The sequence below is a fragment of the Sinocyclocheilus anshuiensis genome, unplaced genomic scaffold, assembly GCF_001515605.1.
Source record: "Sinocyclocheilus anshuiensis isolate Anshui unplaced genomic scaffold, SAMN03320099.WGS_v1.1 scaffold304, whole genome shotgun sequence".
In the NCBI taxonomy this organism is placed as follows: Eukaryota; Metazoa; Chordata; class Actinopteri; order Cypriniformes; family Cyprinidae; genus Sinocyclocheilus; species Sinocyclocheilus anshuiensis.
In genome coordinates, this window is record NW_015555737.1 from 1,130,252 (window position 1) to 1,142,712 (window position 12,461).

Sequence of the window (12,461 nt, forward strand, 5' to 3'; positions counted from 1 at the left end):
ATACATATATACACATATATATATATATATATATATATCATTTGAGCTCCACTGACTTCACCCTTACTAGTATTTGCTGCTCCAAGTTACTTATTTGTTCAAGTTAACATCCTCAACTATCGCATCATGCCAAGATGAATGACTTCTAGATGCTTCTCTGCTGCAAATCACTGTCAGTGTGAATGTTCCTTCACTCCTCTGCTCTTCCTGAAGTGCTGTCTATCTCCTTCTCTGCTAATGTCTGAGTGACTCTCTACTACACAAAAACAATGTAGCAACATGGATCAACATGTCAGGAGCCCTTGGTCTGCATAAAGAGGCTTCGAACCACCATAACTAAGAGCAGATGCATGTAGATTGCACAAGCTGACATCAGAAGAATCCCACTGTTGAAGTCAGAATTACGAGATCTGTGGTCAACCAGGCCACTTAGTTGCGTTTAAGTTTGCAAAAATTGTGCGCAACACATATGCGGAGATTGGCAATAAATTAAGAAACATTCATTAAAGGACATTTATAGGATGAGAAAAGACATTGATCAGATTGGGAATTTAACAAGGAATTTGCTTCACAGCCACATCAGTGAATAAGTGCAGTGAATTTCATGTGTTCAGGGTGGTCAGAACCATACATCTAAAGGTCACTTTCAGTCTTCAAGGAAGACGTTTTGAAAACGATCCTTAATTAAAGGGAACGTTCATAAATTGTCCATGTGGAATCTGTTACTTCATTATGACTGCACAAAGGTACAGCTGTGATTCCCACATAACATGCTACTTTGTGAAAGTGAATCGCATGAATCATATTCATAATCTGTTGAAGTTGCAACAGGCTTGATATCTGGATCGGAACACAAACAGCGATTTTGCCACATGTGGTTTGGTCTATGTGTTTAGCCCTTTTTCCCACAAATAAACAAAACAACAGACTAATTCACTCTAGTGTGTGTCTGGTGTCTAACGAAGACCATGTGCAGTGAACACAAACATATAATGAGTCATTCAGTGTGGTGCTGATGTGGTAAAGATGTAAAGAGCTACAGACAACAGAATAATTTACCTTTCAGTCAACATAGGGATGTGTTATTGCTGCTGTGCACATAAACACATAAACGCACACATATTTACAAGCACACTTATTCTATCTATCTATCTATCCATCCATCCATCCGTCTTCTATCAATCTATCCATCCACCCATCCATCTATCATTCTATCCATCCATCCATCCATCCGTATCATGTATCAATCCATCCATTCACCTATCTATTAATCCATCCATCCCTCCGTTTATCATCTATCATTATATCCATCCATCCATATCATGTATCAATCCATCCATCCACCCATCTATCAATCCATCCATCCTTCCGTTTATCATCTATCATTCTATCCATCCATCCATTTAACATCTATCATTCTATCCATCCAACTATCATCTATTAAACCATTCATCCATCCATCCATCCATCCATCTGTCATCTATCCATCCATCCATTTATCATCTATCATTCTATCAATCCATCCATCTATCTGTCCATCTTTTATACATTCACTATACATTCACTATTAACTAAGTGTTTTCTCTTAGTAATAAACTCCTAATTACTGCTTATTGATAGTAAGTTGTAAGTTGTCTAGTAAAGATCTAGAATATGGTCATGCATATGGCATTATGTGCTTTATTAGTACTAATAAACAGCCAATATGCAATTAATATGCATGCTAATAAGCAACTATTAAAAGTGAAGACTGTATGCCACTTCAGAAATTCAATTCAAACTGAGAAACTGATTTGGAAATTGAAAGGCATTTTCAATTCAATTCTGGGTTGTGCACAGACCTGCTAAATATATGTATAATTGGGTGACATAAACCTTGCAAACTTTCAAATCCAGCGTAGCAGTTTAGTAATTAGAAACACAGCAGACTGATAAAAACCAGCACTGTGGATTCTGGAAATTACATAATGTTAGCCAATCAGATCAAACTTTCCATTTTGAGGATGTATATTATGTGTGTAACATTTATCAGATGGTCTGCGAACGGTCAGAAAGAGCGCCATCTGAAGTCAATGCTACACACACACAACGCTTCTGTAATAAGGAGGAGTGGAAAACAAGGCAGACAGTCTTTACAGACAGAATGATGATGGTATTAAGAGCAAAGTGCCCCATGTGGAAAACTAAGATGGAGAGATGGAAATTATGACACATGGAGAGAGACAGACAGAGCAATTTTCAAGCATAAAAAAAGCATAGGAGGTTAGTTCCTGAGGGTGCTAATAGATTTCCTGCAGCTTTGTAGAGATTTGTCATTCAGATCTGCTGCACGTTTTAGCTTCAGCTGCAGCAAATTACCTGAACCCGTTTCTGACCTCCAAGAACTCACAATATCCTGGCAACCCCTCCTAAAATACATGCAGACACACTTCAGTTTCGCCTCCCCCCACATACTCAAAACGTTGAACAGGTATGTGGAACACAAAAATGATACAATAATATGCAGTCACTTACAAACAAAGCATACAGCTGCATTTGAGCAGCCTGTGGTGAAGCTTCCAGGCACAGTAAACAGAAGAGTCCTCTCCAAATAAACACACACTTCCTGTGTGTGACTCTCACTCTGGATTAGAGATAGCTGAGAGTTGACACTCTTCCTTGTGATGCACATCCCTGTGAAAAAAGACAGAAAATAACTTGATAAATTAGTAGAAATCTGTAAACTGACTTATCATGATTGATGACAAAATCATATTTAAACATAAAGTACTTTTTAAAAACACATGAAATGTGTTTATTTCACATAAAAACCACATGCCTCTTTCATTTTTTAACCCAAAACGTTTTGAAATGGATATAGGAATCAGTCTATTAGAGGAAATTTAATAATAATCAACATTTATAAACATTATGAACAGTGAATAGTGAGTTTGTTTCAGTTACAATGAATTTGGTCATTTTGAAGTAGTTTCACCAAAGCAAAGTTTAGAATGTTTTTTGTTTTACTTTATAAACAGTATTGTGCTTTCTTTTGGACAAGAAGTCTCCAGAACTTTCTCAAAGTCACGTACATTTACTTCACATGGCAAAAATGTGTACGTCATGTCAAATATTTATGGGTGTTACCACACGAAAGCCATAATACATTGTATGTAGAGTCGACAGAACGGTCTCATGACAAAGCCATTGTGTTTGTGTCAAGTAGTGTTTGGAAGTGGCATCCTTTACCATAGACTTTTCACGTCACATGACCTAACAAACATCCCAAGAACATTAATACACTAATATAAATACAAAAGATCAAACAAAATCAAAGAAGTATTAAAATGTACCTTTGTTGCTCCTAAAACGACTAGAAAGCTTCATGAAGAAACACGAGGAAATAACCTTCATAACCTTTCATTCAAAAATTGCCATGGGAAAACAATTTCCAACAAAATATAATATTTATTTCAATTAATGCAATTAAAAAATATCTTATGACTTTCTGTTGGTAGATGAAAAACAGTAGGGGAAACAGGTGAACAAATCCCATAGATCTACATAAAACAAAACAAACCAAGAGAAAACACAAAACAAAACAAAACAAAAAACAAAGCAATGGTTACAATGAAACATTTATTTGGAAACCTGTTCTCAGGTGTGAGGATTCGGCAGACTGATCTAAAACAGATCAGACCGTTTTAAAGTGTAAGGACTGGGGACTAAGGTTATTTGTTTCTCAGATCAGTTAAAAAATAAATCGTATGACTTTTATGTGGTATAGCCAAAAAAAACAGCAGGTAAAATGGCTGAAGTCTCACAGAATAAATAAAGAAATAAATAAATAAATAAATAAAGAAATAAATAAATAAATAAATAAATAAAATAATAATAAATAAATAAATAAATAAAATAAAAATGCATTCAAACATTTGCAGTCACCATGTGAAAGATACAAGCTTTACGACCGCCTCATTAGTGTTTGCATTTACCCAGGCTTCTCTGGATTGCCATAAGTGATTGAAACACTTTATTCTAATAGGTCTATTATAGACACAGTAAAGAAAGAACAACATGTTTGTACACTGCGCATACATGAGCAAGCTCACTTTGTCCTTCTCGCATAGTTTCTCATTCTAAGTCAATATTGTTTTGTACTTTCACATGTATGTTATTCGATGTGGCCGTATAATAAATCAGTCACAATTTTGAATGTTTTGTGATCTGAGAAACAACTTTAAAACTTTGTCACACTTTAAAACAGTTGGTCTGTAAAATAAAATAAAATAAAATAAAATAAAATAAAATATTCAGCAGACATGATCTAAAACAGACCAACTGTTTTAAAGTGTGACAAAGTTTTAAAGTTGTTTCTCAGATCACAAAACATTCAAAATTGTGACTGATTTATTATACGGCCACATCGAATAACATACATGTGAAAGTACAAAACAATATTGACTTAGAATGAGAAACTATGCGAGAAGGACAAAGTGAGCTTGCTCATGTATGCGCAGTGTACAAACATGTTGTTCTTTCTTTACTGTGTCTATAATAGACCTATTAGAATAAAGTGTTTCAATCACTTATGGCAATCCAGAGAAGCCTGGGTAAATGCAAACACTAATGAGGCGGTCGTAAAGCTTGTATCTTTCACATGGTGACTGCAAATGTTTGAATGCATCCCATTTGGGGATAGTCTGGGGTACATTTGAAATGACAAAAAATGCTACATTTTAAATCTTTAAAGAAACAAAGCCCCAGCCACCTCAGCTTGCACCCAAACATACAATAAACACACACATCAGTCTCTCTCTACCCCCTAAGCACCTGTCAATATGCATCCCCCTAATTAGTCCTTTGATAGTAGCCAGATTTGGAGGGTCCATTACAGGCAGCTGCACACAAGTCAGAAGGTCCTGGTCGACTTGAATCAAGGAGCCAGCCTGAGGGGAACACCGGTGAACTTCTGCACCGGGACCTGTGCGCACAGCTGGGCTCTGACAGACCAAAGAAATGGAGAATGCCAACTCACACCACTGACTAGCCTCAAACAGAATGCACGGAATTTTTTTACTGCATAGATTTTGGGGAAAAACCTGTGGAACAGCTATAAGTATATGTATGTATATAAAACTTATATGTAAGATATGTATATATACATCCTATGGAACCAATGTATTGTACATACAAATAAATTAAACTGAAAAATGTTTTATTAAGCATAACTGTGACCACTCTATGTGCATTGATATCTAAATGCATGATGAAATCAATAATAATTAAAGGTGCAATAAGTGATTGTCTTCAGAAACATTTTTTGTTATGCTGGTTGAAAGTCTCTTCACATCCCGATAGCAATCATTAAGTTAAGTGGTCTAAATGTATTTATCTGTATATATATATATTCTGTGGAAGGCGTAGGACCAAGAAATGTTCATCCAATCAGCGTTTTGATTGACTTTCCTACCTGCCTGTCAACATAAGTATTAGCATACCTCTGCGCACCCTGTTCGCGCAGACAGGATAAATGTGATTTTTTTCATGTGAATAACACATGATATATTGTAGTAATCAGTGTTGGGTTAGTTACTCAAAAAAAGTAATCCACTACAAATTACTAATTACTTATTTAAAATTGTAATTTGATTACATTACTAATTACTGCATTTAAAAAGTAATCAGATTACTAATTACTTTACTTTCAAGTTTACTTTACTTTTCAAGTTATCAAACCTAAAAAATACACTACAAAGTGAAACTCATAGTTCTTTAATTAATTAAATATTGACTGAAAAGTTACATAAGTATTATTAGTAAATGACAAATAGGGTGCACTTTTTGCATTCTCACTTTCCGCGAATATCTTCCTGAAACGAGTCACTAAAATTAACGAAAATGACAAGAAATATCTAAAGAAAGCTTGAAGTGTCTATTTTTAAATGAAGTAAGTCATGTCGAAAACAAATATTCTCTGATAAAATAATCCGTATGAAACCAACACGAGGTACAGTCTTTCCCGTCTGAGCTCACCTATAATGTGATCACGCCCATGCACATGGCACGCTATAAGATAATCATCCACGCGAAACCAGGCTTGAGACGTGCAAATATGTGAACGCCCACATCACCTCTGTAAACAAAGAAAGATTCAAGTTCGGCTATTTTTAGTTTTTGGAAGAAGACGCACTGTGAGGAATAGCCTAAGCCTTGAATTTACCTCAGAAGAAGAATTCGATGTGACGCGGCTTAATCCAGCGGAGAATCTCATTCTGACGAGTCATTTATTTTTACTTATATTAGTATTACTGTGACATAAACTTGTAGACATTCACTTTTCCCAAACTATAATGCCAGACTAAAATATGTGAAATCGAGTGCAACATTTTGAAATATGCATTTCATTTTCATTGCATCTAAATGTTGTAAGACTCGTCTGCATTTTAGCTCGCGTGCAAAACATGATTTTTACATCATATTTTTAACACTGCATTTGTAACTTAAGTAACGTAATTTTATTGACATTAGTAACTGTAATCAAATTACATAAATTTAAAATGTAACGCATTACATTACTGCGTTACCAGGAAAAGTAATTAGAATACAGTGCGTTACTGTGTAATGCATTATACCCAACTCTGGTAGTAATGTTGTCTCTGACCATCTGATCTGTGTGCCTATATGCGATCAGGGGGTGTGGCTTTGGACGGCGATTGCAGGGAGGGTGGGATGTTCGCTTTTAGTGCTAGCAGGCTAAAGTTAGCATTTTCCAAGATCTCCTACTGCACCTTTAAATTACAGAATAAATTTGGGGTTAAAATATTTTGTAAATAAATAAATAAATAATGTTTTAAACTATATATATTTTTTCTTGTTTTTATTTTTGTTGTAAATTTTTTTTATTTTTAATTGAATAACATACCGATACATGTTTTCACGTTTTTCTTTCTTTCTTTCTTTCTTTCTTTCTTTTTTTCTTTCTTTATTTTTGGTATACCTGGACAAATTAATTAATAAATTAATTAATGTACACATAGCAGAAATGTGACCACTGTAGTAGTATTGATATCTGAATGCACAATGAAATTAACAACCATTAAATTATATAATTGTTTTGTTTAAATATTAAAACAAAATATATTTCTTCCCCTTTTTGGACTTAAAAAATAAATACATTTAGTTATAGTGTACGTATGCATTTATTATTATTATTATTATATACTTATATATATATATATATAAGAAAAAGTTAAGAAAAAAAGTTATTGAATAAAATATGTAAAAATATGTTGAATTTCATAGTGTATCTTTAACAAACAAACACGCAAGGGGATATAGATGCTGAGTACTTTGTTTAGTGGATTTCCGGCTCATATTCCGTGTGGTCCTGCTTCTGACACCTACGCACACAAACACACACCGCGAGGCACATGCAGTGTACAATCACAAATCTGTGGGCATAAATACACACGCCACTCTTGGGCTTTTGGGAAGCATATCTACAGCGGCCCCATATTTGCGTGATTAGCTCTTGATGAGGCAGTACTAACGCCATCTGTAAATGTTTTAGCTTACACACACACTCTCTCTCTCTCTCTCTCTCTCTCCTTTCAGCCAGATTAGGTCTGAAAAAAGCACGATAGAGGTGCTTAAAACAAACGTCAGGGAGGTTTGTGTGCTCATGGCCCTGCAAGCCTGCTATAATAATTACCGTTGATGCTAAATGACCAACAGATGAGCCATTAGCACATGTGTGTTATTCTGTCTTACATGTTTTCTTATGTGTATGACTTTGAATCTCAGTCTGGGTGTGTTGAATGTGGGTGGGAGGTTTCGGTTAATGTTCTGTCATATAGTCATGGTTTGGTACCAGGAAACCAGTTGCTGACAGAACATCATCTATCAAGTGGTCATATTGAAGGCAGCGCTGGAGGTCTGGTAGTGTTTCTGAAGGGCATAATATATTAGCCAGCGGTATTGTTTTGCTCCTTGTGGTTGATGCTGGGCCATTTTTTCTTTTGTTAGGCTGTTTTAACATTGAAAAATACTGACATAATTATATATAAGACTTTGTTCCTACTGACAGCTCACATGTAATTTTGAAGCAAATTTATCCAAGCCTTGTAGGTCTATATGTGATTTTTTTTTTTAGATCAGAATTAGATTTGGACTCATATTTCACCCAAAAACTGAAAATCGTGCCATCATTCATGTTGTTCCAAAACAGAATTTCTTTCGCCTAAGGAACACAAAAGAAGATTATTGTTTAGAAAATGTTCTATTTAATTCAATATAACTATATAGATCTTGACTATATCACAAACACATTTATTTGAAAATTAATTAATAACAAATGAATATTGCAGAAAATACATCCCAAATGTTGAATCCACTCGAATCTAAGACTATATTCACAATAACTGGAAGCTTAATTAAAATTAATAACTATTAATTTTAAAGCAGAAGTACTTTTTATCATTTATTATTCATTTTTTTCCATTGGGAATTCTCCCTATTTTAACTTAAAAACTTAAGTTCAGTTGCGTTCTTAAAATTTTAAGTATAATCAACTTGGTTGTACAAGTTGTTTTAACTTAAATCACATTAAACCAACCTAAAAAATGTAGTTGAATTTCATAAAAGGAATTTCATGTCATCTTGTTGGCAAGCACCTCTCTAATCTTCTGCATTTAAAACCAAATTGCAATCTGTTGTTTTAAATTGTGTACCATTTTATCAAATATTCCCCAGGTTGGCACGGAGGCCCTGGTTTCCCTTTCCTGATTGCTAGAAATTCCCATGGTGGAATATCATTACTCTTGACAGCAACAAGAAGACTAATAAAGGAGATCTTTGTAATGTAGATGTAATGGCTACAAATCCATCCTATGGCTTATATGGGTCTTGGCAATTTAATGAGTCAAAGAGAATGAAACGTAACAGTCAATGAGGTAAGAGTAGATGATTACGCGATCATATTTCAGCCTCTCTTCTCCAATCGATTTTACACATGAGCGCATACCCTGCGCAACTGCCAATTGAAGTTATGCTTATTGCACGTCTACTAGATCTAGAAAAGAGGGGCTGCTGGCACATTGAGTGTGCATGTTTATTTGACTGGTTCTACGTTGCTGTCTTACTCATTCTACCATTAAAAAAGCTCCAGAGGATCGTTACAGGCCCTTTACATATTAATGACTAATTACCATACAGCTCAGTAATGAGAATAACATGTTGCTCCTAATGATCTGAAAGGTCTGGCAGTCATGAACGCTGGCTCTTGCTTTAACACAGCACATAGAATACAACATATACTCATCAATTGTCACGGTTCAAGTGTTCGACTGCCATTATTCATGTATTCAAGTTGTTAAACGTGCATCAGAACAGTTTCATATTATTTTGTCCAGTACCTATAGGCCAATAATTATTTCACGTTTCGGCTGATAACCGATCATTCGACAATAAAATGTAAATAAATAAAAATGAATACAATTTAAAAAAACACACTCAAAATCAAATATATGAAACATGTGGCATCACAACATGTTTTTTTGTGATAAGGTTATTATCTGAAATAATTATCACGAATCATTAATTACACAACTCCAAAAAGTATTTTTTTTTATGTGATCTAAATAAAAAAAAATCTAATATAAAAATATAACCTAATATAATAAATTTAGTGCTGTCACACGATTAATTGCAATTTTTTCAGTTTTTGTTTACATAATATATGTGTGTGTATTGTGTATATTTATTATGTATATATAATATATATGTATAAACACACACACATACAGCATATATTTTGAAAATATTTACATGTATATATTATATTTATACTCATATAATTTATATAATATATAAATATATTTAATATATAAATGTAAAATTTTTCTTAAATATATACATGCATGTGTGTGTGTGTATTTATATATACATAATAAATATACACAGTACACATACATATATTATGCAAACAAAAACTTATTTTGGATGCGATTAATCGCAATTAATAGTTTGACAGCACTAAATAAAATATAATAATAATAGTAATAATCTAATATAATAAAATATAGATCTAATATAAAAAAAATTAAGATTATTGCAAATCTTAACATTAAAATAAATAAATAAATACATAAATAAATAAATAAAATATTTGTGTACAACTTATTTGGTAAAGCACTATACGGTAGTCAACATTCGAAGTGGATCAGAAAAGTTCATCAAAGTTGTCCGAAGACAAGAACACATTTTGGTTTTAGGTGTTAGGACAACTTTGATGAAAGGTTTTGATCCACTTCAAGTGTTGACTAGTGTATTCTTCATACTTGACACAACCTACATTCTCCACCACAATGCTGTAAAATCTGCGTTGTTCCTCTCTTCTTGCTCAAAAACACAAAATTAAACATACAACACTTTATTTAAACAATGACTCCACTAATCCAGTCTGATGCAAAACATGCTGGGAATTGGAAAACCTGTTTCAGTTATTGCGTTGTTAACACCAGCATAAATGGTTACATTTAGTCCTAACGCAAGTATGTAAACTTATATTTTACAGAATGGATGCAAAATATTGAACACAAAATGTTCAAAAATTGCTTACCTAGAGGTGAACACACCATTCCTTGTGTCCTTGGGCGAACTTGTTACTCTCTCAAAGCACAATCTGTGCTTTATTAAGAGACAGGAACTAATCTGTGACCCTCACACTCCTTACAGAAACAAACAGCACCCTTACAAATCTCAAACCAGCACTGACCAATTAAGTTTCAGTGCACAGAGGTCAGAGGTGAATCCAGAGAGTTAGTCTGGCGCTGTGTGCGAGTCTGTGTGGTTGTATAACCTTCTTTACTGGCAGCTACTACACCTCCTGCATCAAATATGAATAAAAACAGCATTAAAATAAGAGACCAGCTGTAAATTAAACAAGTCATGTTAAGTATATAGGTAGAAAATTGGGTACTTGTACTGCATTACAATTACATTTATTGTGACAACTTCCCTGTAAACTGTGCGCAAGTGGACACTATGGGTCAAACGTTTGGGGTCAGTAGTTTTTAATGTTTTAAAAGAAGTCTCTTATGCTCATCAAGGCAACATTTAATTGGTCACAAATGCAGTTTAAGCAGTAATATTGTGAAATATTATTACAATTAAAAATTTTAATTTTAATATATTTTAAAATATGATTTATTCCTGTGATGCAAAGCTGAATTTTGAGCATCATTACTCCAGTCTTCAGTGTCACACGATCCTTCAGAAATCATTCTAATGTGCTGATTTGCTGCTCAAGAAATATTTCTTATTATTAGCAATGTTAAAACCAGTTAAATCAATACATTTTTTTTTTAACATAAATGTATTTACTGTCACTTTTGATCAGGTTAATGCATCCTTGGTGAATAAAAGCATTCGTGTCTTAAAAAAAAAGTATCTGTAAAAGCTGTTTGAAAGACAAATGATGGTCACACCATGTATTGATTTGATTTAGGAAAAATAAGTTAATTTACTAGCACTATTTCTGAAAATATCTGCACGTTTTCTCACAAATAATACCTAATAAATAAAAACAATGAATCTGAACAACATATGTGACCGCTGCAAAACCTGCCACGAGTCCTATAATTGGTTGCTGAGACTAGTTGGGGCCCCAGAGGCCTCTGTGGCCCCACACAAGACCTCAGTACTGGCTCACATTAAAGGGCCTAATGTTAATCTGATCCCTCAGATGCCTTTGCAATATGATTCTAACGGATTGTCTGTCAGCCAAGCGAATATTGCAAGTTCGATCGCTTGGAAAAATATTAGCACACCTCAAACCACACGACTGATGATTCTATTACAAACAAATCACACATGTCCAGCCATTGTGTAATGACTGAAACACAGTGCTTAGACTAAACCTAAATATATGTACGTGTATATTTCATAGATACACACAAAGGACAGGGTTTTTGAATATATATGTATATATATAAATATACACAATTTTCGAAATCCCAGCGGATAACCTAAACATTACATGGATCTCTGTTCAACCCTCTGACAGTTTCTACAACCTCCCAGTATCCTTGAAGTGTAATGAATACTGTTATTATTTAGACTTTGATTATCTCCGCTCAGGTTTTGCAGAGGATAGAGTCGTGAGGTCATATCTATACCGGGTAGCAAAGCAATGGAGTGTCTCTCGTATCACATCGTGTTTGTTGTTGGTCCATGGCTTGCTTGTTTTGAGATGGTAACTGCACCCCGGGTCACAAGCTGTGCATCGACGACAAGGCATATCTGATTACGGTGACCCCACGACCCAGATAACCATCTCAAACCCATCCGCCGGCCCTAAAAGCATCCTGCACATCCAGTAAACCGCTCTCCAAACACCACTGAAGAAATTAAACGATAGTCTCTTAAAAGCTGGAGCGTGGCGCACACACAGACACACATGCATCTGGACCTCTTCTGCT